The sequence below is a fragment of the Triturus cristatus genome, chromosome 8 (genome assembly GCF_964204655.1).
Source record: "Triturus cristatus chromosome 8, aTriCri1.1, whole genome shotgun sequence".
In the NCBI taxonomy this organism is placed as follows: domain Eukaryota; kingdom Metazoa; phylum Chordata; class Amphibia; order Caudata; family Salamandridae; genus Triturus; species Triturus cristatus.
In genome coordinates this window covers 454,330,958-454,353,075 of record NC_140591.1, presented here as the reverse complement: position 1 = coordinate 454,353,075, position 22,118 = coordinate 454,330,958, and the positions used below count along the sequence as shown (strand labels likewise).

General features: G+C 49.1%; 1 pseudogene across 1 annotated transcript in view; it reads right to left on the bottom strand.

The window, feature by feature from the left end:
* Positions 1-10,947: 10,947 nt before the first annotated feature.
* LOC146802313 (E3 ubiquitin-protein ligase TRIM39-like) overlaps positions 10,948-22,118 on the bottom strand; it is a 135,601-nt pseudogene continuing 124,430 nt past the window's right edge. Inside the window, exon 7 of the transcript XR_014968031.1 lies at positions 10,948-16,978. The product of XR_014968031.1 is annotated as an E3 ubiquitin-protein ligase TRIM39-like (transcript). The remainder of the gene's footprint in view (positions 16,979-22,118) is intronic.

Sequence of the window (22,118 nt, the reverse complement as noted above, 5' to 3'; positions counted from 1 at the left end):
AGCGCGCCTTACAAACACTTTGTGAATTTTTTACTTATGTTCACGCAATGAGTATGATGGTTTTGTGTGGCCTCTGTTTAGTCTGTTTTTACTTTACATTATTTGGCTGTCATTTTTGTCTACTTAAATGCAAAGCGAGCGCGCATTACAAACACTTTGGGAATTAAGTCATGTGCACGCAATGTGTATAACATATTTGTGTCGTCTGTGTTTAGTGTGTTGTCTAAATTCACTTTACACTTTTCGATTGGCTGCTATTTTCGTCTACTTAAATGCACTGCGGGCGCGCAGTTTAACAGTTTGTGAATTATTAAGTGATGTGGACACAATGTGTATAACGATTTTGTGTGGCCTTTGTGTAGTGTGTTGTATGGTCTCTCTTTAGTCTGCTGTCTGCCTCACTCCACACTTTTATTTTGGTGCCATCTCCGTTACCTTGGATGCACTTTGAGCGTGTATTACAAACAGTTTTAGCTTTTGCGAGCACAAGTGACGTTGTTTACCGATATCCTAATGTAGATTATGGCTGCATAATAATTAAATGCATAAAAACAGTGATAGTATGTGGAATTTGTTTTTTATGTTTTCATGTGAACCACGTAATTGTATGTGCTGTAAGTTACATTAGCGGACTATATTAATGCAGCCTTCAGTTGAATAGGGATAGTGTGTGGCCAGGTTAAATGTTTTAAATCGTCCGCTTTTATTGTATCGGCCTGCCACGGGTTAGCTTGTATTTAGTTAATGTATTGTAAAGTTTATATTAAAAATGGGTATATACATTTTGGCTTGTTTTCGCAGGTGTCCCGTTTTTGGGGGGATTTGATTATAAGCCCCGGCATTTAATGTTTTAAAATTAAGGGCTGGTGATAAAAGGCTTTGTATTATTTTGAAATAACGGAATAGATTATTTTAGCTTTCAGTTGCATGATTGTAGCAAATCAGCTACACAGGGATAGGATGTGGTGAAGTCATATGTTCTTAAATTTTTTTTCTGGGTTATGAAAAGATGTAATGTTTGATCTATGTGCTCATACATTAAAAATAATGTATTACAGAGGAGAATTTCAAGTTGCCACATAAACTGTCTGACGTGTGGTTGTTAAAAACTGTTTTAGAGTGCATGCTTACGCACTTGTAACGTGTTGTTTGCTTTTCGTTTTTATGTGAGGCCCGCCGGAAATCAATGTTGTACAAATTAAGGGCTGGGAGTTAAAGGCTTTGGTTTATGTTGCAATAATAGTATATTGAAATGTAGCTCTTAGCTGCATTATTACTACCCAGTGGCGGCTGGTGACATTTGAAAGAGGTCAGGCGTAAAATTCACAGGGATCGCAATGTAGCGAGCAAGCGTAGCAAGCGAGAGCCACACTATTAAGGAGGTGTTAGACCTGTCAGCCCTTTGGGTGGTCCCTCCTCATCATTATTTATTTTGTCCCACTTTTGCCTCAAACCCTGTTAATTATTTTTCCTTTTTGGGAACCACCAGACTTTTTCGTGTTGCTGCAGATTCAGGGAGCCATTTTACCTACCCCTGAAACTTCTGTCTGAGGGCCTGGAGCACAAAATGGTGGCCACCTGTGACATCACCAGCATCCACTGGAACCTACCAGCACCTTCCAGAACATTCCAGAACCCTGTGACCGTTGGAGGCGGTTTAGAATGTTGGGAAGCTAAGTCAGAGAGTTGACAGTTGGAGCAGGCAGTTGGCACCTGACTGGTGAAGAGAGAGCAGCACAACAGTGAAGGAGGAAGGAGTGAAGCAGCAGGGGTGGAAACTTGTACCTGGAGTGGGGTCCATAAACCCACCCTTGATACTAGTCCCTACTGATGGATCCCAGCCTGTAGCCCTGTGTGGGAAGAAGCCAGAAAAACTCATCCTAAGGACCTGGACAGCAGGAACAGGCCTTAGAAGCAGAAAGCAGCAAGATCCTGACCTGGAAACTGGTTTCCCTGGAGTCCGGTGTCGAGTAGCCTGAGACCTGGAGCCCGAGGTGGAGAAGCGGCGCTGACTGAAGAAGCAGACGTCGTACCCGGAGCCGCCTGAGGTCGTGAGAGGGCGCCGACGGAGGTCGTGAGGAATACCAGAGGTCGAGGAGGAAGTTAACCGAGGTCGAGTGAGCGGCGTCATCGGAGGAGTGAAGTCCGCCCTCCGGAGTCGTCGGAGACCGAGGTGAAGTGTACCGGAGGTCGGGAGTGAGGATCGCACTCCGGAGTCGCCCGGAACCGGAGGAGAGGAGCACCGGAGGTCGGGGGTGAGGATCGCACCCCGGAGTCGCCGGAAGTCGACATCGAGGCCAGGCCGGCCGACGTCATCGAAGCCGAGGGCGCCATCGGACCGGAGCCGCCCGAAGTCGACATCGAGTAGAGACTGCCCGACGCCGTCGAATCGGAGGTCGAGATCGAACCGAGGCCGCCGACATCGGACCGGAACCGCCTACCGGCGTCGTCAAGAACTGACATTGTGCCGAGGCCGCCGAGACCGAACCGGAACCGCCTCACGGCGTCGACACGACTCCAGCGGCGTCGGAACATCAGAAAAAGGGCAGTAAGTGGAGTAGAGGGCGCCTAAGGCCCTGTGGAGACCTGAGAGACTGCTCTAAGGGGCTAGGGAGGTGCTGAAACCAACCTGACTGTGCCAGGGGTGAACTGGGACTAACCTAGAGAGGTTGTGTGGAGAGAGAAAGCCAGGGCACTGGTATTCCCCCCTTGATCTACCTCAGTTTAGGCCTCAGCCTTGTCCCAGCCAGGGAATAGTACCCCTCAAGCCTTCCACAACCCTACAAGCTGTGCCTGGGCCAAATCAGCCCTTAGGAATTGAAAAGTGATCTGATTACATGAGTGTTGCTGTATACTTTTAATTATTTATTGGGGGCACTGTATTTATTGTGTTTAACCTATTTATTGCTTCACTATATTTATTGGTCCACAGGACTTGTTGGTGTACAATATTTATTGGTACAGTATTTATTGCCTCAAAATATTTAATTGTCTGTATGTATTGCACTTGTATTTATGCCCTGTTATTTATGATCACCCCTATTTATTTCATCAATCAGCCAGTATTTATTTGACCTGCACTATTTAACCAAAGTTGTACATAGTGATTGTGGTATAATTTCTTGAATCAGTAACTAAGAGAAAAAGAAGATAAAGTAAGTTATTTTCATAATTTTTACGGTGTAGAGTCGTTTTTGGAACGGATGCACGCATGGTTATTGTATGGGTATAACGTATGCTTAGCACGGTGCCGGATTCCTGACCACTCGAGCCAAGCTACCACAGACCGTGTGTTGGGAGTCCACCATCGCCCCTTCAGTGTGGGAGTGGGAATTTCCAACATAAATTGGTGTTCAGTGGTGGGATCAGAGCTGTGCCTACGTATACTCAACAATAACTGTGGGTAGTCCATAGGCCTACACCGGGAGTTTTCTCAAAGCGGCCTTCCTAATTGTGGGTTTTTGTTTTTCCAAATTTACTCTGGTGGTGGGTGGAGGTGTTATATAAAGTACCCCCCTGCATTATTGTTACAGCCAAGAACTGTCCTCTGACCTGAGTGGGCAAGATGGAGTTTGTGCTAGAGGACCTAGAAACGTACACTGTGGCCCAACTCAGGGAGTTTTGTCAGCGGGAGGGGGTGTATTGTCCCCCAGGAGCGAAGAAGGGTGCACTCCAAACCAGCTTAAGGGCTTGGGGGGAGGCACGAAGAGAAAGCAAGGCTGAGGAGGAGGACAGGGACAGAGAGCCAGACAGTGAGGGAGCTGGTTTGTACCAACCTGAGGTGGGGAACCTGTCAGCAGGGCCCAGGACACTTTCTAGGGAGGGCAGCCGTGCCTCTAGCGGTGGCTTGTCTGAGGTGGAGCTAACAGACCGGAGGGAGAAAAGGCAGCTCACATGGGACTTAGCAAGGCTGGAGAAGGAGAAAGAGGAACAGAGGATGGCTCATGAGACGGAGAAACAGAGGATGGCTCATGAGATAAGACTGAAGGAGATAGAGCTTCAGATCCTAAGAATTGGGGCACCAACTGTTCCTAACGGTGGCAGCAAAGACCAAGAAATCACCAGGGAACCCAAACCTTATCTGCCAAAGGACATAGTAGCTAGCTATGGGGCGGGGGACGATATCGCCAAGTGGCTAGCGGCCTATGAGGTCTCGTTGAGGGCCCATGGGGTTCCAGAGAAGTACTGGGGAGGGGGATTGTATAAGTACATGCCTCCAGCTGGTAGGGATGCTTTGTTGGCCCTCGAGGAGGATGAGCAGACCCACTACCCCACCATGAAACTGGCGCTCATCAGAAAGTTTGGACTAACACCTGAAAAGTATAGACAGAAGTTCAGGGGTAGTCACAAACTGGGCACTCAGAATTGGGTGGACTTCCTGGACTATGCGAAGAAGGCACTGGAAGGTTGGATTCAGGGCAGTGAAGTGAGGAACTACGAGGGGTTGTTTAACCTAGTACTGAAGGAACACCTGCTCGAGAAATGTTTCCCTGAACTGCGGCAACACCTGGTGGATAGCAAGCTGACCAGTCCCCGGAAGCTTGCTGAGGAGGCGGACATTTGGGCTAGTACCCGGGTGTCCACAAGGGGGACTGGAGGGGATACCCAAAAGGCCGGACAGGGCGCCCCCCAGAAGAAAGAGGGAGGGGAAAAGAAAAAGGAGTTCTCCAAAGGCCCCCAAAATAACTTCCAAGGGAAGGGAACAGGATTCACCCCTAGGGCTAACCCACCCAGAAACCCTAATCCTGGCCAGAGTCAGCAGCCAAGGGTTGTCCATTGCTATGAGTGCGGTGGCGTTGGACACTATAAAGGAGATCCGAAGTGCTTGAAACGACCACCCCCTCCCACTGGAGGAAAGACCCCCGGAGTAGCTAGTGTAGTGCTCGGGGAGGAGATGCCCTTAACTAAGGGAAGGGAGTGGGCGGGTGTCACTTTAGTGTCCCTGGGAGAACGGGAGATGGTTCCTAAGATCCAGGTGCCCGCAAATACTGCAAAGTATGGGCAGTGGGTCACCATCAATGGCCAAAGAGGGGAGGCTCTGAGAGACACAGGAGCCAGTATGACTATGGTACGTAGCCAACTGGTGTCTCCAGAGCAGGTGATTCCCGATGTACTCCACCCAGCCGCGATGGCTGACGGCAGAACCGGCCACTATCCCGTGGCTGAGGTTCCCTTTGAATGGGGGGGGGTTGCAGGTTCACTTCGAGTTGCCGTAAGCCCTGCCGTGCCAGTCGATTGTCTACTGGGAAATGACATGGAGCACAACGCTTGGAAGGAGGTGGAATACCGGACTCATACCGAGATGCTGGGTACACCTGAGTGGGCCTGTGTGAGCACAAGGTCCACGACTACCCGGAGAGGGAGTTCGTTTCGGCTGGAGCCTGGAACAACGGCCCAGCCGGCTGCCAATCAAGGGAAGAACCGAGGACAGGAGGAGCCTGCCTCGGCGTCCGCACCCCGTAAGACGGATAGGCCACCGGAGGTGGTGGACCAGGAGTCTGCGGAGGGGGATGTTACCAAACTGGAGGACCTGCCCATCCCGGCCGAGTGGCACGTGGAGGGAGGCCCGTCCAGGGAGGAATTCTGCCAGGGCCAGAGGGAGTGCCCTACCCTTGAGGGGCTGAGGCGACAGGCCGAAGCCCAGGCAGCAGGGAACGTTGAAGGGAACTACAGTGTTTACTGGGAGGATGGCCTCCTCTACAGTGAACCCAAGGCACCCCTACATGGATCGTCACGAGCCTTGGTAGTCCCTCAACGTTACCGAGCCTTCCTACTGGAGTTGGCTCATGAGATTCCATTGGCAGGACACCTGGGGCAAGACAAGACCTTCGCCCGTCTTGTCCCACACTTTTATTGGCCTCAGATGAAAGTGTCGTCCGATACCTACTGCCGGACATGTGTGTCTTGCCAAGCCAGTGGGAAAACAGGGGTGAAGCTGAAAGCTCCCCTGGAACCACTTCCTGTCGTTAGCACCCCCTTTGAAAGGGTGGGCATCGACATTGTGGGTCCGTTAGATCCACCAACTACAGCTGGTCACAGGTTTATCCTGGTTCTGGTGGATCATGCCACACGGTACCCAGAGGCAATACCTCTGAGGACCATAACAGCACCTGTTGTGGCTAGGGCCCTGATGGGAATCTTTACCCGAGTGGGTTTTCCCAAGGAAGTTGTGTCCGACAGGGGGACCAACTTCATGTCAGCGTATATGCGGGCCATGTGGAAGGAGTGTGGAGTGACCTACCGGTTCACCACTCCTTACCACCCCCAGACAAATGGTCTGGTGGAGAGGTTTAACAAAACCTTGAAGGGCATGATCAGAAGTCTGCCTGAAAGCCTGCGGAGGAAATGGGACGTCCTCCTGCCCTGTTTACTTTTTTCTTACAGGGAAGTGCCACAGAAGGGAGTGGGCTTCAGCCCCTTCGAGCTCCTGTATGGGCACCCTGTACGCGGACCTCTCAACCTGGTGAGAGACGGATGGGAAAGAACTCCCAGAAAGCTTCCCCAGGATGTGGTGAGCTACATGCTGGCCTTCCGGAGCCAAATGGCTAAGTTGTGGAAGCAAGCTTCTGACAACTTGGAAGCCAGCCAAGCAGTGATGAAGGCGTGGTATGACCACAACGCTCACCCGGTGGAGTTGGAGCCTGGCCAGAAGGTGTGGGTGATCGAACCAGGAGAGCTTAGCGCCCTCCAGGATCGCTGGTCAGGACCCTTCGAGGTGTTGGAGAAGAAGGGTAAGGCTACCTACTTGGTGGACCTTAAGACCCCTCGTCAGCCCCTGCGGGTGCTGCACGCCAACCGCCTCAAACCCCACCACGAGAGGCCCGAAGTCATCTTGATGATGGTGACTGACGGAGGAGAGGACGTGGAAAGCGAGCCTCTCCCCGATTTGTTCGCGTCTCAAGAAAAGGATGGGTCGGTGGAGGGAGTGATTCTCTCCCCATCCCTAACTCCTGAACAGCAGGAGGACTGTCGCCAGGTCCTGGGGCAGTACTCTTCGTTGTTCTCCCTTGTCCCGGGTAGGACTCACCTGTGCGTCCATAACGTGGACACAGGAGACAGCCCACCTGTGAAGTCCAAGATCTACCGGATGTCAGACAAGGTGAAGGCCAGCATTCATAGTGAAGTCACTAAGATGCTGGAGCTAGGAGTGATCGAACCTTCTAGCAGCCCCTGGTCCAGTCCGGTGGTGCTAGTACCAAAAGCCGCACCACCGGGCGCCCAACCGGAACTGAGGTTCTGTGTGGACTACCGGGGACTAAATTCAGTGACGAAAACTGATGCTCATCCGATCCCCAGGGCGGATGAATTAATTGACCGGCTGGGAGCTGCCCAATATCTAAGTACCTTTGACCTTACTTCGGGGTACTGGCAGATCTCTTTGACTGATGGAGCAAGGGAAAGGTCAGCCTTCTCCACGCCCAATGGCCACTACCAGTTCTGTGTGATGCCCTTTGGGCTCAAGAACGCACCTGCCACGTTTCAGCGTCTGGTGAACCAGATCCTCACCGGAATGGAGAGTTTCTCTGCTGCTTATCTGGATGACATAGCCGTCTTCAGTAACAGCTGGGAGGATCACTTGCGTCACCTGCAAGCTGTTCTCCAGGCCCTGAGACAAGCTGGATTAACGATCAAGGCCAGCAAGTGCCAGATCGGGCAGGGGTCGGTAGTGTACCTTGGACACTTGGTGGGTAGGGGAGCGGTGCAACCCCTCCAGGCGAAGATCGAGGCCATCATGGCCTGGGAACCCCCCAAGACACAGACTGAGGTCCGAGCATTTTTGGGCCTCACGGGATACTACCGCCGCTTCGTGAAGGGGTACGGTACCATCGTAGCCCCCCTCACGGAGCTCACGTCCAAGAAACAACCTCGACGGGTAGTCTGGACGGAGGCTTGTCAGCAAGCCTTTGAGAGATTGAAGAAAGCCATGTGCGAGGCCCCGGTCTTAAGGGCCCCAGACTTTTCCAAGGAGTTCATTGTCCAGACAGATGCATCAGAACATGGCATTGGGGCAGTGTTATCGCAACTCAACGAAGAGGGTCTGGATCAACCCGTGGTCTTCCTATCCCGGAGACTACTTCCCAGGGAGCAGAAGTGGAGTGCAATAGAGCGTGAAGCCTTTGCAGTGGTATGGGCTCTGAAGAAGTTGCGGCCATACCTGTTTGGCTCGCACTTCCTGGTTCAGACCGACCACAGACCCCTTCGTTGGCTGATGCAAATGAAGGGGGAGAATCCCAAGTTGTTGAGGTGGTCTATTTCCCTACAGGGGATGGACTTTCAGGTGGAACATCGGCCTGGGGTGGACCACGCCAATGCAGACGGTCTCTCAAGGTATTTCCGCCTTAGTGATGAGAACTCCCAAGGGGTTGGGTAGCTCTCCCCACTTTCAGCTGGGGGGGACGCGTGTTAGACCTGTCAGCCCTTTGGGTGGTCCCTCCTCATCATTATTTATTTTGTCCCACTTTTGCCTCAAACCCTGTTAATTATTTTTCCTTTTTGGGAACCACCAGACTTTTTCGTGTTGCTGCAGATTCAGGGAGCCATTTTACCTACCCCTGAAACTTCTGTCTGAGGGCCTGGAGCACAAAATGGTGGCCACCTGTGACATCACCAGCATCCACTGGAACCTACCAGCACCTTCCAGAACATTCCAGAACCCTGTGACCGTTGGAGGCGGTTTAGAATGTTGGGAAGCTAAGTCAGAGAGTTGACAGTTGGAGCAGGCAGTTGGCACCTGACTGGTGAAGAGAGAGCAGCACAACAGTGAAGGAGGAAGGAGTGAAGCAGCAGGGGTGGAAACTTGTACCTGGAGTGGGGTCCATAAACCCACCCTTGATACTAGTCCCTACTGATGGATCCCAGCCTGTAGCCCTGTGTGGGAAGAAGCCAGAAAAACTCATCCTAAGGACCTGGACAGCAGGAACAGGCCTTAGAAGCAGAAAGCAGCAAGATCCTGACCTGGAAACTGGTTTCCCTGGAGTCCGGTGTCGAGTAGCCTGAGACCTGGAGCCCGAGGTGGAGAAGCGGCGCTGACTGAAGAAGCAGACGTCGTACCCGGAGCCGCCTGAGGTCGTGAGAGGGCGCCGACGGAGGTCGTGAGGAATACCAGAGGTCGAGGAGGAAGTTAACCGAGGTCGAGTGAGCGGCGTCATCGGAGGAGTGAAGTCCGCCCTCCGGAGTCGTCGGAGACCGAGGTGAAGTGTACCGGAGGTCGGGAGTGAGGATCGCACTCCGGAGTCGCCCGGAACCGGAGGAGAGGAGCACCGGAGGTCGGGGGTGAGGATCGCACCCCGGAGTCGCCGGAAGTCGACATCGAGGCCAGGCCGGCCGACGTCATCGAAGCCGAGGGCGCCATCGGACCGGAGCCGCCCGAAGTCGACATCGAGTAGAGACTGCCCGACGCCGTCGAATCGGAGGTCGAGATCGAACCGAGGCCGCCGACATCGGACCGGAACCGCCTACCGGCGTCGTCAAGAACTGACATTGTGCCGAGGCCGCCGAGACCGAACCGGAACCGCCTCACGGCGTCGACACGACTCCAGCGGCGTCGGAACATCAGAAAAAGGGCAGTAAGTGGAGTAGAGGGCGCCTAAGGCCCTGTGGAGACCTGAGAGACTGCTCTAAGGGGCTAGGGAGGTGCTGAAACCAACCTGACTGTGCCAGGGGTGAACTGGGACTAACCTAGAGAGGTTGTGTGGAGAGAGAAAGCCAGGGCACTGGTATTCCCCCCTTGATCTACCTCAGTTTAGGCCTCAGCCTTGTCCCAGCCAGGGAATAGTACCCCTCAAGCCTTCCACAACCCTACAAGCTGTGCCTGGGCCAAATCAGCCCTTAGGAATTGAAAAGTGATCTGATTACATGAGTGTTGCTGTATACTTTTAATTATTTATTGGGGGCACTGTATTTATTGTGTTTAACCTATTTATTGCTTCACTATATTTATTGGTCCACAGGACTTGTTGGTGTACAATATTTATTGGTACAGTATTTATTGCCTCAAAATATTTAATTGTCTGTATGTATTGCACTTGTATTTATGCCCTGTTATTTATGATCACCCCTATTTATTTCATCAATCAGCCAGTATTTATTTGACCTGCACTATTTAACCAAAGTTGTACATAGTGATTGTGGTATAATTTCTTGAATCAGTAACTAAGAGAAAAAGAAGATAAAGTAAGTTATTTTCATAATTTTTACGGTGTAGAGTCGTTTTTGGAACGGATGCACGCATGGTTATTGTATGGGTATAACGTATGCTTAGCACGGTGCCGGATTCCTGACCACTCGAGCCAAGCTACCACAGACCGTGTGTTGGGAGTCCACCATCGCCCCTTCAGTGTGGGAGTGGGAATTTCCAACAGGAGGTTTCAGGGGGATTCTCCCCCGAGAAAATTTAGAAAAAAGAGCGGGCAAATGGTGCATTTTCAAGCACTTTTCAGAAAGCAAGAATGTTAATAAACCATTCTATATATTTGCACCTTTCATATTCTCCCTCATTATCTTTCATCCTTTCTGTCATCACTCTTACTCTACCCATAACCCTTCACTTAATCCTACTTACGCTTAATCATATTTCACATCTCTATTTACTCTTAGTCCTACAGTTACTTCTACTTACTCATACTTACACAAATTTGCACCTACTGAGTCCTATTTACACTAAATCATACAGGTGCTGCCACCACTCCCCAGTGGCGTAACAAAACTTGAGGGGGCCCCCCTGCAAAGTATAATGAGGGGGCCCCCCAGCGGCATGGCCCACCACCTACCACTTCCCCCTCTCCCACCCACAAAAATAAGCACTCACCTAAAGCCATATTTTCAGCAGTTATCTGTGCATACATTGAACAGCAAATATAAATAGAATGCACTTTGTATTCTAGTTCTGCCTGAATGATGAGATCCATGACTGATAATTAAAGGGAACAAAGACAGAAAAGTCAGATTACAAATGAATACACACTTTTTTATTCATAACCCTATTTAGTGCCAAGACGAGGTCTTTCCAGGCTCTTTAAACACATGGCTGGCATTTTTCTTTTGCCAACCCTACTTTATATTTCTTTTCATGAAATGCATTCTCAGACTACAGTAGTAAATGTAAATTTCAAATGCAAGGAATAGTCAGAGTGGGGGCCCAGGGGGAACTGGAACCAGAAAAAAACTAAGCCTCAGTAACCAGTTTACAAAGGTATGTTGAGTGGGCAATACAGTACAAACTTGGTATTCACACAGACTGGGTTGAAGGTAGCAGAACATACCCAATCCTCAATATGGATGCCTTCACAAGGATAATTTACACCCGCCAAACCATCAAGCCTACTACTGCAGTTTAGGACTGGAATCCCCACATGAGAACCTGCCCAGGATGAATCACAACCATACACTGATTTCTGCACAAAGCGCAAAGAAGCCAAGTAGGGAGCTAATGTTGTGCTATAAAATACCCAGTAAAATAGAAGAAAACAACAATCGTAAAATGACAGAATTTAAATGAATTATGTTGGGTGCCTAACGTGAAACAGATAATTTCCAAAGACCTCTCAGTATCTACAGGGGAGAAATACTATAAACAGGGATAAGGTCCGCTTCGCCCCCAGTACCCATAACTACCAATGCACCTCAACCTAATCTCAGAAGGTAGCAAGAGTGTACGTCTACCTCCCAACCATACATTCCCTGGTCTTTCTGTAGAACACAGGGGCCAGAAGTCACCATTTTGGGTTGGTTTGGCAAAGTAGATGTGCTTGCTTACTGGAACTCCAGCTACTCAGCATGAATGAACTTTAGGCTTCTATTGCTGTATGTTTAGGCTTTTACTCAATTAATTGGGTTTGCATAGAGCATCATACCCTTGATGAGACAACAAAGTGCATTAATGGATGGTAGCATGCTACACGAGGCGGGAGTGCTTGATTGTAAGAGTGTTAAGTTACAAGGTGACCTGCTTGGAAGCATTTTGGTGTTGTATGTGATTGACCAGAGAGGTGCTGTTATCAGTGACGCAGCAAAAAATGATGGGCCGCCCCTGCAGAATGTGAAGAGGGGCCCGAGTCATTCATATTTTACAAATATTCATTGGCTTTGCGCAATGGGCCCTCTCTGAAGGGTTTGGGGCCACTAAAGGGTTGCCCCCCCCTTCCCGAGCCACAGGAGCTGCAGGGGTCTGTTTAACGCCCCTTGTTCTGATCAGTGGCAAAACGCAAAATTATTGTGCCCCCTGCAAAATGGGATGAGGGGTAACCAATTCTCCCATATTTCATGGATAGTCATTGGCCCCTGAAGTGTTGGGGGACCCCTGTGCCACAGGAGCCGTAGGCGTCTGCGTTACGCTCCTGCCTTTTACAGTTTCTTGTAGTCCCAAATTTCTGCTAAAATGTATCAAGATCTCCTAAAATGGAATTCAATTCACCTTCAGATTAAAGTCGGGGTTACTGGAATTATGCGGCAGGGGAGCAACAAATTATGCACCAGGGTTCACTAAATTATGTGGCAAGAAAATGAAAATTTCGCAGCATAACACAGCACATTTTTTTATAGTATTGCTTTAATTATTTTGTAACATTTACTCGTGGCAATACTGTCTGGCCAAAAATGTCACCTCATTAGTCCCAGTTTAACAACTTAATAATGAAATAAGCAACTGCAAGACGACCAGTAAACCTTTGGGAATGGTCTTCTAATACTCGTGACCATGCCACCACGCTTTTAGTAACTTTTGATCCGTTTGAACTAGAAACAATTTATTTTATGAAAATCTGAAGATTATGGATTATATGAGGCAAATCGTAAACTATGCGAAAATGGCTGCAGCCACAAAATTGCATAATTTCAGTGGCCCTGGCTAATGTACACAAACCACTAAATAAAACTTTGAACATACTCTATTTACCGCACACAACCAAAATCCAACAACCAGCACACAATCAATTGATGGCCTTTCCAGCCAGCAGCAATGGAAGGCCAGTTTGAGAATACACTTCCAATGCCACGGAAGTTATGGATGGCGCAACACAAATGTGAAGATCATAATCTAAAACTGGATAAAAGAGGAACTTCATCCCGGACGCATGACACAGGCAGAAGAACCACGTAGGCAATTTTTTTATGTACCAATGGGTGCGGCCTGTGAATATTTATGCAACTTCTGCTCCTGCCTTAATCCAGGAAAATAATCTCTCGTTGGAGGTTTACCAGAGGGTTATGTTACTTGTCAGTGTCAGTGGTACTTGCTTACTACGGGCGATGCATGTTATCCAGCACTTGTTGAATTAATGTTATGTGCAGGTGCATACGCGCCACTCAGTGTCAAGAGTGATACAAAATGGAGACACATATCAAAGGGGGCAAGGCAAAGATTATAGGCAATCGCTTAATTCTCTCGCATGACATGGCCTCCGGCAGGATTTCTCGAGCATCGGGCCAGGACTGTTGCTAGAGAATGAGGAAGCAGCAAACCGGGGGTGTATCGTCTCACTCTGGAGCTCACACAGGAGCAGGGATACACAAACACACAGCTATTAATAGGCTTATCGGCTTAAAATTGCACCAACTGCACTGTGGGACCTGGCTTCTGCTCTCAAAAACTGGAGCAATCTTCACGGTCTCTGCACCGCTGCGCAGAACCGGGCACCGGGCCTATACCTTTTTGCTTTTATTCCCGGCCTGGCCGCCCCTTGTTGCATGCATCCCATTCCACGGTCCACCCCGACTGGATGGACAGACTCACCTGCGGGCGGCATGCGGCAGAAGACAGGGCAATGCTAGCCAGGGCCCAGGGGCTAGAAATAATGAAATTATGGCCGCACGGTGCCTCTGGAATGCCTACTCGCCTCACCACCAGTCACGCGCACTTTTAATTGCGCGAGCCGCGATGCGTATGACAATTGGTCACCAGCCCCACCCTAAGGGTGAAGAGTAATACCGCGCAGACGCGGAGACATCTGCACGCTGCGCACGGCCCACCATTACCATCAGTTGATTAACCATTTAATTTATGATGAAGTTTTAATCTAGTGCGAGCTAAGAGTTTATGCGTATTGTAACGTAACCTTACTACCTAATAATGAATTCCCTATCAAAAAATCCCAGATGGTCACGGATGTCTAGTGCTTGCTGGCTCCGCGCTGAGGGGGCCCCTGGAGCGTGGGCCCCCCCAATGCGGGGGCCTGTGTTACGCCCCTGTGTGTGGGAACTCCCCCCAGCATACATTATACCTGACGCAGGTATAATGTGGCGCAGGATTATACAAAGAGACGCATCTGCTTAGATGTGTCACTTTGTAAATAGGGCGCAACAGGGGGCATGTTTTATTCCACCGATGCGTCACAAAAAGTGACTCAAAAGCAGCACAAAACCGTCGCAAGGCCTCATAAATAAGGCCCATGATATTTCAATGGATAGTTATGACAAACATCCAATAACAGAGAGAGATGTCCATAGAATAGGAGTGCGTTGGTCGTCACTGACATAGTTGATACAGAACGAGAATCGCTGCTTTTGAAAATAGGACTGGAAGGGAGAAACTGACTCAGAATTCAGCCCATCTCCCATCTCACCTTGTAAGGCCAATGAAGAACAATTCTGCAGTCATCGAAGGTTCCTGAATCGTTTGCCCTTTAGTCAGTTTGGAAGAGCCAAAGGCATGAAAATTAATATTCATATTGTTTAAACCACTGGGCTGTAAGCTGAAATACAGACCGCAGCTAATCTTTATTTAAACCATTTTAAAGTTGCCTTCTACTTGCTTCTACAGCGAGGCTTGCAGCTAAACTTATTTAATAGCCTTATCACTCAACAATACATGTTGGATTCTTCTGTTGCTTTAAGGCTAGGCACAGAATGCATTTTGCTGATCACGTGCTTGAGCACTTTGCTCGAACAGGGTCATTTCATAGGCTAAAATATATTGCAATTAGTGGATTAACGTGCTTCACTTCCAGCGCACTGTACCTAAAATAGGAACGGACCCAGAGTTCCTGCTTATTATGTTTTGCATAATATATGCGTCACTCTACGCTTCTCAGCGCTTTAATGACATCAAAAATAACTGTCCCGCTCGTTCTTGCACTAAGCCACATAACTTGGATGAGCTCTAATGAGAGCAAAACAGTGTTAGATTTATTTTACTCCATATCTGGTGACAATGGGTGGCACAAGTTGATGTCATACTTTGCCTAGAGTGATAAATGTTGCGTCATTCTTGTCATTGAATGGTCAGTGTGCGATTGGTGGACTGATTTGTTCCACTTGAAATGCTTGTCGCTTTAAATCGGAGCTTACCCCCCGAATATCATCTGGGGAGTAATCTGCCGGCTCTGTGGCTTTGCTTCATTTGGTGCAGCAGGTGCAGTGGCACCGGTCCCGTGGCCTGAGGGGCCCACTGAACCCTGGTTATTGTTGTATGTTTTAACTCAAAATGCGGCCAGAGGGGGTAATTACCTTCCCTGCACCAGGCAGGCCCCATGCACACTTCATACCTACTGACTCAAATGGTGCACGTGTGACACACAATATCGCTCTCATCAAACGGTCATCTGTTATGCGTATTGGAACGTAACCTTACTAACTCATAATGAATTCCCTATCAAAAAATCCCAGACGGTCACGGATGTTTAGTGCTTGCTGGCTCCGCGCTGATGGGGGGCCCTGGAGCGTGGGGGCCCCCCGCAACGCGGGGGCTGGCGGGCCTATGTTACGCTCCTGCCTCTATGAGTGTCACTAACCCAGCACTTTGCCACATACGCCCCCAGTGCAGCTTTACAAACCCCGCATCACCCAATGCTAGAAAGTGTTCAGTAAAGTCCTGCTTTTGGAAACCAGTGCGGCGGCTGTCGCTCTTTATTAAAAGTGAGAAAGGAAACAAACCCACCACAGAGTCCACTCGACTGAGATGTTCTGCTCCGGATCGAGACAATTTCCAAAAAGACACATGATCGGGTCACCATTTTATTTTTCAGCACTCCCCGATACTGGCGAGGAATATGGGGGGCGAGCTTCACTGAAGAAGACTCTGAAAAGTGTGTGTGTGGGGGGACCCTGAAAAGTGTGTGTGGGGGGGGGGAACCTTGAAAAGTGTGTGTGTGGGGAGGCGGGGGGCATCATCACCCTCACTCCCAGCCGTGACCCTGACCGGGGAGGGAGCTGTATTCCAGGGGGAGGGGTACGGGGGGGGGCAGCAGGAAGCCATACCCTGCACTTGCTGGCCAGTGCTCAGCAGCACTCAAGTACAAGGGGCAGCCCCGGCCCTGCACCGCTCGGCTTCGGAAACAAATCCCTTCGCTCCTCTTCACACAGTGGAGGATTGAAACGCAAACAGAAGCGGATCTAGAAACCATCCCGCTGTTCCAATGTGGATTCCTACCACCCTAAACAATGCTTAGAAACAATGGCTTTACGTGGTGGGGCTCTGGATACAGTTTCACCCGGAGCTGCTCTCACTCTTGTGTCCCCGGCCGGACCCGCCGCGCCCCCGCATTCCTCCCTCCCTCGTTGTCTTCTGGACTGAAGAGGGGCCGCAGGGTGGGGGGGAAGGAGCCCCCGGAGAAGGTGAAGAGCAGAGACCGGTCAGTCACATTGTACAGGGAGAGCCTGCGCGCCTCATAGTCCAGGAAGAGACCCACAGCCCTGGGGGGCACACGGGGGGCCAGGAGGGTGGAGGGGAGGGTGAGAGCTCTGTATTCACCATCTCTGAGCCACACTGTCCAGTATCCATTCTCAGGTGATGCTGTGAACCACCCCTTCCTGCTCACAGCCTCGCCACACACCCCCAGGGTCCAGCGAGTCTTGTCCCCCACCTCCACCTCCCAGTAATGCCTCCCGGAGCTCAGCCTCTCTCTCCCCAGGACAATGACCGCAGGATTGAATCTCTGGGGTGTGTCAGGCCGACCCTGGTCTGTGTCTCCGTCCCTCACACTCCTTCCGTCCTCGGACAGGACGAGCTCCGGATGTGCAGTGTCCGGATCCAGGGTCAACGCAGCTGCAAGAGAGAGAAGAGATGAGAGCTCAGAGATCACCCGTCCACAATAAAGACATCACTAATACTCAGCGCGTCGCTGCAGCAGCCCCACCCCGACTGACGTCATCCTCATTTCACTAGCAGCACCCCTTTTAATCGTAGTAATTAAGGGGCAGATTTACAAGCCCATTGCGACACTTTTGCGTCACTTTTAACATGGGAAAAGTGACGCACAAGTGGCGCAAGGGGTTTGTAAATCTGCCCCCAAGTGTATAGTCATCGTCACAGCTTCTTTTTAAAACGCCCTTTGGTGAAGTGTTTCTGTCTGTAAGTGCTGTAAGTATCAGGTTATTATAGCTCACAGGTGCGAGAGCTCACAACTGAATGAGGATGGCCAGGGCTTTAAGTCTGCCGGGTCCTACCGGTGCTAAACACCAGGTGCCCAGACGGGTTCCTATCAGGGCCTGACCCTCAGCGTGATAGAAACCTTACCTGGCAGACAGTCCCAGCCCTCACAAGAGACTCTGGTTTGTTTATTGAGAATGATCTGACATCTGCAGGGGGCAGAATAGGTGGAGGTCAGACTCTAAATGTTACACCTATACAGTCATTTCCTGTCCACGGTCCTGCTGACCAACCGGCACGGTCCAAGGTCACTGGGGAGTGTGTGGGGGGGGGGGGGGGAGAGAGGGGGCAGTGAGGCTCTGCGGTCTGAATAGGATGGAAAGGGTAACTCGGTGGGCCGAGCCCCCAGTGAATCATTCATAGGAACCCCCACATTGGGCTCTCCCAGCCTTTCATCCTTTCTAGGTGGATACCACTGGACACGACTCAGTATTCGGGGTAGTCCATTCTTGGTTTGTAAATGCATGTTATTGCACTCGGCAGCACTGACTGCTGAGTGACTAAAGAGGGCTTGGCTGACACTGATGGAAATGCAGAGGTGCATGGGGGGGAGGGAAGACAAGCAGGCGGTTTGTGCTTTGGTGACTACACGGGCCTTTATCTTAACTCCAGGCAGAGCGGGGGACTGTATCTGCCCCAGGTGACCACGAACACACCAGCAGCCCACCCCTGCACCTTGTGCGTCGCCAAATTCGAGTCTTTATGAGGATTTGGAAGTGCAGACTCGTGGCTTTTCAAGCCTCCAAATACAGTGCATGTGCGCCGGGCGCGCACATCATTTGTCCGCCTGCGTGAACACTTTCGCGGCCGCTTTGATGTTCTCAGTGAGCCGCGCGGCCACTGAGAACATCAAAGCGGCCGCAAAAGTGCACACCATTTGTCAGCCTGCGTGCCTCTCTCCGCCTGCCACCCTCCCTTATCCCACTTCCTGCTTGTTCAACAAATGCCGTGTGTAAACAAACTTTCTTTTGTTTCACAGTGACTCTTGCTAGAGCTGCCTGCCTATGCTCACATTCCCAAATAATTCTGGTTGGACAACGCCTGCACACAGCCCTCTCTCAATGGCCTGGGCATTAAGAAATGGTTGTACTAGAGGCGGCCAGTTACTTGAATATTACACAAAATATAAACAAGATGGGCTGGGCCACATACACCAATGCCACAACACTCCTTTTTAAGTTTGAAATGTTTTTATTAATCAGCAAAAAAGAGAAATGCAATACAAAATATCAATATGAGAGGGAGGGAGGGAAGAGAGGGAGAAGGTGGAAAGGGAGGGGAGGGGATTGGAAAATACAATGCATATAGGAGAATGTACATCAAAAATGGTAAAACAATAATCATGAGTGTTGAAAAAGAAACAAGGATATTACATCAGTCATTAAAAAACAGGTATAAGCGAAGAGCATGAGAATAAAACAGCATGTTGACAAATACTGAGTGTGAGAAGGGTATCATGGGGGTTTAGGAACCTCTTGCTGAACAGGTGATGGAGAGAATGAACAAGCAACACAGTTGTCTAGATATAACGTAATGGGGAGCCATAGGTCAGCTCGTCTAGTTGCTAATTGAATAGGAAAGACAAAGGCATTATCAAGTCTATGGTTATGACAGACATTATACCACCACGCCTTAAAAGAAATGTTGGTGGCGCTTTTCCAATTAACAGTAATCTGTTGAAAGGCAACGGCCAGTAATAAATCAACAATACGAACGCACATATCAGCGTTGTCCCAATCAGGGGACAAACTACCCAAGAAAAGGTGGGACGGGGAGAAAGGAATACAGGTGTGAAAGATAACATTAATTTGAGCCCATACTTGTAACCAAAAAGCATGTACGTGCTTGCAAAGGAATAGCATGTGGAATAGGGTGGCATTGGGAGAATCACATGACCAACATTTGTCTGGTGTAGTGGGGAATCGGTTATGTAGTGTGGAGGGAGTAAAAAGTAATCTATTGTAAATAAAAAATAATGATTGTGTCAGGGAAGCCACTCTAGAAGTTTTACGCAGCTTTACCCAGATCCTGTCCCATAGAGATGTCGGCCATTCTAATCCGAAGTCAACTTCCCATTGAAGCTCAGCTCTGGATTTAGGTCTAGTGGACTCATGTGAGTGGAGGCGCTTATAGATAAGGGATGCTTTAGGAGTGTTACGAAGGAAAGAATGAAGTTGAGAGGTAGGAGTGCATGAAATAGGGGAAGATGGAAGGACCGAGAGCCGCTCGAAAATCTCCAATACAGCAGCCTTGAGTAAAAGATATTTAGAGAGAAAAGACAAAGGTAGGCCATAAGAAGAGCAGATATCAGGGAAAGAGAGAAAGGTAAGACCAGAGAAAAGCTGCGAAATCCAGATCAAACCTCGAACTCTCCAAGTTTTCCAATAGAAGGGCTTACCACCAATTAAGAGATATTTATTATGCCAGATGGGGGAAGAAAGAAGGTCAGCAGTGGTCTTTGGGGGATCAGGAGTGGCAGACAATAAAAGCTTAAGAGTGTATTTATGAATAGAAGTAGGAATCAAAGAGGGCTTACGAGAGAAAGCAAGATATTCTGCAAAGGAAAATGGAGACAGGAGAGTACGTTCGACCTTAACCCATAGAGGGCAGGGAGAAGAGGGGTCAAGTAACCAGAGGGAGGCTTGACGTAGTAAAAAGGCCTTCTGATATGCAGGAAAGTCAGGAAAATTGACACCACCCTCCGAAGCAGGGCGAACGAGTCTGACAAGGGACATTCTAGGTTTTTTGGAACTCCATAGAAACGAGGATAACGTTGAGTTAATTTTTGTAAAGAATTTCGCTGGGATAGACACTGGGATATTGGAAAGCGTATAGAGAACAATAGGGGAGAGCATCATTTTAATAGTATCGAGACAACCCCACCAAGAAAGGTATAAGGGATGCCATCTAGCAGTGAGATCTGCAATCTTTTGTGTACATTTGGACATACATAGAGAGACAGTGTCTGAAATAGAGGGGGTAATGTGTAGGCCCAGATATTTAATATGTGAAGGACACCAAGTAAACCGAGATTCACTGAAATCCTGTTTAAATGTAAATTTGGTCAGGGGAAGAATCTCGCATTTGTCATGATTAAGCTTGTACCCAGAGATAGAGGAAAAATGCCTAACTTCGGCCATAAAAGCAGGAACGGATTCTGTAGGGTTAGAAAGAAAAAGCAAAATATCATCTGCATAAGCAGCAAGTTTGATATGAGTGTTTGCAAATTGGAAACCATGAATGGTGGGATTCTGACGTAGCCTGGACAGAAAAGGTTCTAACGCAAGGTTAAAGAGGAAGGGAGACAAGGGGCATCCCTGGCGAACGCCTCTGCCAAGATCAAAATAAGAGGAAATTTGACCATTCGCATAGACCGCCGCTCTGGGATGAGAGTATAATAGGGATACTAAAGAAATAAATCTAGGGCCAAAACCAAACCAAGTGAGAGTATGAAAGAGATAGCGCCATTCAACCCGATCGAAAGCCTTTTCGGCGTCAAGGGCAATCGCAGCAAGTGGGTATTGACAGCGGGAAGACTTTGACAGGATGTTGAATAGGAGTCTAGTATTATCCGTGATATATCGGCCTTTGACAAACCCAGACTGCTCCTCGCCTAGGAGATCAGGAAGAAGGTGATCTAAGCGGATCGCCAGCGCCTTAGCAAAGAGTTTATAGTCAATATTAACTAATGATATGGGTCTGTAGTTTTTGCAATATTGTGCGTCCTTCCCAGGCTTAGGTATGAGGCAGATATGGGCGTCCGAAAATGTCCCTGAGGAAGCACCAAGGGTAATAAAGTTGTGGAGAAGGGAGTGCAGTCGTGGAATCAGCAATTTGGAAAAATGAAGGTAAAATTCGACGGTAAAACCATCAGGGCCAGGGGCTTTGTTAAGTTTGAGATGTTGCAGTGCAGTGAGTAATTCTTTTTGTGTGACATCGGATTCTAAAGAAGAGAGATCAATGGGGAAGTTGGGTGGTGCGCGAATAGTTGAGAAAAAATTGGCAAGGGAGCTAGGAGAGGAGTGGGTTTCAGATGTATACAAAGTTTCATAAAAACGTGAAAATTCAGCGAGAATGTCAGCATCCATGTGTTTTAAGGTGTCATCAGAGTCATAAATGGATTCAATATTCAACTTATTATGTTTAACCTTTAAATAATTAGCCAAGAGCTTCCCCGCTTTATTCCGGCCTCCGTAAAATTTAGCAGTCGATTTCAGTAAGTACAAGGAGGCATCCTCCGTAGACTTCTCATTAAATTTCATTTTTGCTGCAACAAGGGCTGTCAAGCTATCAGCAGAATGAGAGGTAAAATACTCGTGTTCCAGTTTCTTGATGTCAGAAAGGAGAATTTTAGTGAGTCTACGAGCAGTCCTGCGCTTGTCCGCAACGTAACGAATAATAAAGTCACGTGCTGCTGCCTTAAAAGCATCCCAAATAGTGTGGTCAGGGAGAGTGGCGTCATCGTTAATCAGAAAGAATTCATCAAAAAAGGAAGTAAAGGTGGACGTAAACTTAGGATCGAGAAGGAGGGAGTTATTAAAGCGCCATCTCCTAGGGCCAGTATTTTTAGGGAATATATCGACGCTTGTGAGAACAGGGGCATGGTCAGAAAATAATATCGGGCCAATCTCGGAGTGTAAGAGTGATTGAGTGAGGTTATGTGAAACGAAGATGTAATCAAGTCGTGATTGGGATTGGTGGCAAGGAGAGTAAAAAGTATACTCCCGCAACCCTGGATTACAAAGGCGCCAGGAAT